This window comes from Medicago sativa, chromosome 3, assembly GCF_051527215.1.
Source record: "Medicago sativa cultivar Bolivia chromosome 3, Bolivia_mono, whole genome shotgun sequence".
Classification (NCBI taxonomy): Eukaryota; Viridiplantae; Streptophyta; class Magnoliopsida; order Fabales; family Fabaceae; genus Medicago; species Medicago sativa.
The window spans coordinates 89,696,070-89,702,069 of record NC_140751.1 but is presented as its reverse complement, the minus strand read 5'-3'; positions in this window follow the sequence as shown (position 1 = coordinate 89,702,069).

Genomic DNA, 6,000 nt, shown 5'->3' with positions numbered 1-6,000 from the left:
TTGTGACAAGTTTAGCCCTCACCAAATTAGTTCTTTTATCATATAGTAGTATATAATATGAGTAGATGGTAGACCGACCAATATAGTATGATACAAGTGGTAGATATTTGTATCCCTAAACCATGTGGCACAAGGGTCGTTGTTGACCACCTAAGGAAAAACATATGTTTGACCATTAAATGAATTAGACTCTGCAGTTGTGCGTAGATGATATCTTAGTTTACTGAAAATAAAAAGATTGTAGCCCAAGATAATTAATCAATGAAGAATGGGGATTTATTTAAGAGGGTTGGGCATTTGTCACAATCATACAATTTTGACTATTTGATTAAAATTGGACTATTCACATTTTACTTTGTATATTGGATTTAAAATTTAAAATATCAAACCGAAACCTAAACTTAAAACTCTTGATCAAACAATCTGAATTGCTTGAATGTATATTTTTCGACAACAAAATTAGAAATAAAAACAACCTTGTATGGATTAGGGCTCAAGTAAAAATATTTTACTAGTAAGTGGTAAGGTTTGATTGCAACATGCCAACCTTATACATACTTGATAAGAATTATAGTTTTTCCTTCAAAAAAATTCCTTCAAAAAAAAAAAGAAAAGAATTATAGTTTTTAAGTGCTAAAAATTTGACCTAATGTTGTCTTGTTTAACATCAACTTTTATAGATTTATGGAAAACTTATTGTCATGTACAATGTTACCTTTCACTTGGTTGATAAGATAAACTAAACAAAATGCTTTGAAATTGTTGTCATCTCATCGAAGTTCAAAATTTGTGAACTTGAGGATAAAAAAAACAGAGAAAAAGATAGAGGAAACATTAGTACATGTTTGGTTTTAGTTTTTTTCGGTGCAAAATTATGAAATGTAGGATATAATTGTGTAGTAGTACAATATAAGAGCTCATTCTGTGTTAGATGTTTGGTCAAGTTTGGTGGAATTGATTATGCAAAGTACCCTCACTTAAGTAAATTTCTTTTACTTATAAGTTATAACCAAATAAAATTTTGTTCCATTTTACATAAGATGTCAATTGATATTCTGTCCTTAAAAAGAGTAGCCTAAAGGTCGTATCCATACAAATTTCAGCATTGATAGCTTTCTAAATTTATAAGTAAAAAAAGATAATATTCTAGTAAAAAAAGTAAAGTTAATTTTACGAGTACATATTATTCTTTACTAAAAAAAGTACGTATTATTCTTTTTTTGCGTACATATATAAGAACATATTACTCTCTTTTTTTAATTGAAGTACATATTATTCTTTTTTTTAACAAGGAAGTACATATTATTCTTATTACAAACTTTTTCTGTTGCAACATTTTTTATTACTTGAGTAAAAAAAACATTTTCATTAAATTCATTATTAAAAGAAGTTCCACAAAGTAAAATCCAAAATATCCTCCTGATATTGGACATAATTCAAGTCAAGTAATGATATTTTGTCAAAAAAAAAAAAGAGTCAAGTAATGATATAAATGCAGGTACGATCCATCTTATTTACTATTAGTTTATTTGTTTTGACAAAGTGTCGAGAAAATATACGAATGGTATACTAGGTATAAAATATAAAGAATAATGCGTATCTATTAACATATATAAATACGTAGGTGAGTACTCCATTATATTATTACAAAATATATACGATAAATCCAAACATGTTACGATACACGAACTAATTATACTTATAATGCATGATTAGAGAAAAATGACATGATAATCAATTGAAAATTGCATTTGATTCGACAAGAATAGAGTCACTTTCTTGACTACATTGGTTCAAGGAATGATTTTATATAGACCTAATTAATAATGGGATACTTTGAATGCTTGGTCATGATTGTATTAAAAAGTTTAGTTTGACAAAATTGTATTTAAAAACCAGCTTAACCACACAAGTTAATTACATTATCTTATGCTACGTACAAGTTTTGGTAAAATGACGTTTTAACACAATCATATTAGTGCCTGTTTGGTTGCCCGGTAGATTTTCAAAGACTCACGTTTACAACATTTCAACGTAATTTGATCTTAAAAAATATGTTTGGCTTCCAAAAAGGTTAATTGATTCTAGAGGCTAAACTTGATTTTGCCTGAAGCTCACATTTGTAGCTTCTGGAATCAACTAAATCGATTCTCCTCATTTAACCAATTATTTTCTATTACCAATATCTTGTTTGTCAATTATGCCCTTGTTTATAAGGGAACATGCTTTTTTTATTTCTTTATTATGTAACCATCCCTAGTCCCTACTATATATTGCACTGTGCTCTCAGTTATATTATAAATTATACATTTTCTTTTACAATGGATAAAATTATACTTTTATGTTTTTTTACACCCTTTGGTTCTTATATTATTAATCATTAAATTGATGAAAAAAATATATTAATTATAACTCTTATAAATTAATATTATTTCAAAAAGAATAGTTGAAGCAATAAAAATTCATTTACGATATGTTAAAATAATTTTCTAAAATGAAAATGAAATATTTAACAAATTTTCTAAAATGAAAATGAAATATTTAGTTTCAAATAAAATTAAAAGGTGCTCTAAAAAAAAATACAATTAAAGGGATATTTTGGTCATTACACGTTCAAAATCAATTTTGATTTAAAGTACCCAAACAATATCAACTCATAAGAATCACTTTTAAGTGAGTGTTTCCAAACATAAATCAATTTACATCAAACTCACTTTAAGCAAAATCAATTTTCTCAAACTCAATTCTATCAAAATCAATTTTCGCCGCCGCCAAACCAAACACATACAGTTAAAACTCTATAAATTAATAATGTCAGGACCGGAGAAATTTATTAATTTAGAGAGTTATTAATTTATCGATAAATTAATAATTATTATTTTAAAGAGTTTTTAAGTAATTATACAATACATACCAAACAAAAAGGCAAATTAGTCTATGCCTCTTAGAATTACGTTGCAACGAACCTTGGGACTCAACGTAAATTAGTAACTACTGTGTTCATATGCCTTGGAAATCAATAATGACTTTTGAACTTAAAGGAAAACAGACAACTATTGAATCATATTTCAATAGAGTATAATATTTTTTTTTTCAGTTTCTATGAATTATTAATTTATGATTTTCTTGGGATCGAAAATTATAAAGGGATCTCTCGAAAAATTATTATCTTATTATTTTATCGAGTTTTTCAATTTTTTATATTGGCCCAAGTCGGGACCAGACAAATTTATTATTTTAGAGAGTTTATTAATTTACCAATTTATTATTTTAGAGAGTTTATTAATTTACCGAGTATTAATTTAAAGCGTTTCTACTATACATAGATTTTAAAGGCAAATGTTTTCAAATCAAATGAAATTAGTGGGGTATAGTCATTTTTTCTAGTTTTCCCTAGGATTCTTCACAATAGATATTCAACTCAGAGACACATTCGGACACTAAATGTGAACAATTTTTTCAGCCGAATTCAAATATTAATTCATCATCTTATAGGAGACTAACTACTTCCGTCCGACTCAATCTCGTCGGTGTTGGGATGATAATATTATTCGGTAGTTTTTGCTGTTTTGACATAATGTTATTTGGTAGGTGTATATCTTTCTTTAACTTTTTTTTTTTAATCAGCAAAATTTAACCTTTGATGCATCAATTTTTAAGGCTTCTCAATTACCATTGCAACTAGAGACACTTCACATCCCCATGATCCATCCGGGGCTCCTAAAGTGTCATCTGCACCTTTTGATTTTAGGTTGAATAAATTGAGGGCACCAACTCAAATGATTTAATAGGACAAATTCTCTTGTCACCTTTTTCTTTTCCTTATTGTTGTTCATTTGGCTTTTATTTCTTATTTTTTTCCTCCAACCAAAATTCGACTCCATCTTTAAAGTGATCTCACTAGACACAACTAAATTCGACTCCTTGGTATTATAGAATAAAGACAAATAATCTTATAAAAAAGATATATTGGTTTTCTTGGAATTTTAATAAAAAAAATAATAAAATGATAATTAAGAAAAAAAGGAGAAAAACAAATTCAAGAGTGTGATGGATCTCTCTATATTATTCATTCTCAACCTTCACTTTTTTATCCAATATAGTAGAACTTTTATCCAATTAGAGATCCTTTTCATTTTTAAAAATAAATAGATATCACAATTACTATAGTTTTGATGTATAAATGTTTATTTATTGTCATCAATTTTTAAAAAGTGAACATTTATATCACTGATTTACTTCCAAACCATAGGATAGTATATCTCCATTTTTTTTAGAAAACGAAGAGAGTTCCGACCCCTCATACTATGGGTGGGAATAAGTTAGACTGAGTTATTCTTTGCAAGGTCTAAGTCTGGTCTGCCAAATTTTTTAAAGCAAAGTATGTCATGTGGTCTGTCATAGACTTATTTTTTAGGTTCGAGTTTGATCTTTTGAAAGTCTGATATGGTCTACTAACCTATTTAAAAGTTTATTTCATTTGAACATCTTTAAATAAGTAATGTGATCTAAGTTTAAATTTACTAGCGAACTAATATATCAATGAGATTAAACTTTCTTCTAATATTTAACATGAATTTTTAGAGAATTTGACTATATATAATATTCCTTTTTTTATGGCTCTTGGTCTGGTTTTTTTTTTTACTAAATAAGCTTATAAAAAAAATCTAAATCTTCTCTATTAAAAAAAAATATATACCTGACCCGTCGTATTCACATTTGACATACCAACAAAGTGAGTGTGTGGGGGTGAGTGGTAATTCAATGATTGCCAACCTTATGATAAGAGTTTAATGCATTTTTGTGGTCAAGAAGGAGAAGAACATGTCCTTGGCCGAACCCAATATGTTGCACCAATTGGCAAACAATTTCCACTGTCTTCTCTTTATGTGAGTTGATATAAATTGAAAACAATGCAAGGGCAACAGCATATATGTCGACATGTTGCTAATTGCTTAGGTGCAAGTTGATGGGACATGGGTTCTATCCCTCTCCTAATGTCCTTATTACTTATACAGGAAAAAGGGCCCAAAGAGTTAGGAGACGTTGATTGTACTTAATCCCAACTTTAACCTCAAAAATCTTATTCCTATAAAGAATTGGTGAGGGATCATTGAATTTAGTGGAACGAGTGACTGCACTGTGCTTGGAATCATTGAAAATCCTGTGTTGAAATTTGGTTGGGAGAAGACAATTAGTGGTGTTGTGGGCACCATTTTAATTATGATATTCAATCACACACACAAAACAAACAGAACATACTATTAACTAGGTATAAGGTATTACGAATATTAGAAATGTTAATTGGATAAAAAAATTGTTCTCTTTATATAAAGTTGTAGATATGATTTCATTTTTTTTCTCTTTTATTGTCATATCAATAGTTTATAAATGATGTATTTTTATACGGTGTTGAATAGGTTCAATTTTTAGATGTTCAAAAAACATTTTTCTACAAATATCATCTCCCAAATAAAAGTTACCGGGTATCTTTATTTTAATTTTGTCTACTTTTCTTTTTACTAGATCTTAATTGTGTGCCATGTACGAGTCGTTTTAAATTTACATTAATTTTATTAAAACTAGACTCTAACCCGTGCGATGCACGGGTTTTGTATATAAATATTATATTGATTGTACATTCAAAACTATCCTATGAAACGACTGCAAAAAACAACAACGAAAAATGCAAAAATTACACTAATTTAAATTATTAAATTTATTTTCTTACCAAATAATATTACCAGGTTGTGTTCTTGAATTTCCTTTTTCTCAATCTTCATATTCGATTACATTCATGTTAAAAGAACAACTAAAATAAACAAATTGAAAATAGTAAACATTTTTGAAAAGTCAGAGGGAGAAATCAAAGTTTGAAAAGTCAGAGGGAGAAATCAAAGTAATGTTATAATCTAGTGTAGTGATTTTTGCAAATAAAAAGTCAGAATAAATAACTTCAAGTAATAATATATGAGAAACAAAGAGGCTGACAAAATTATC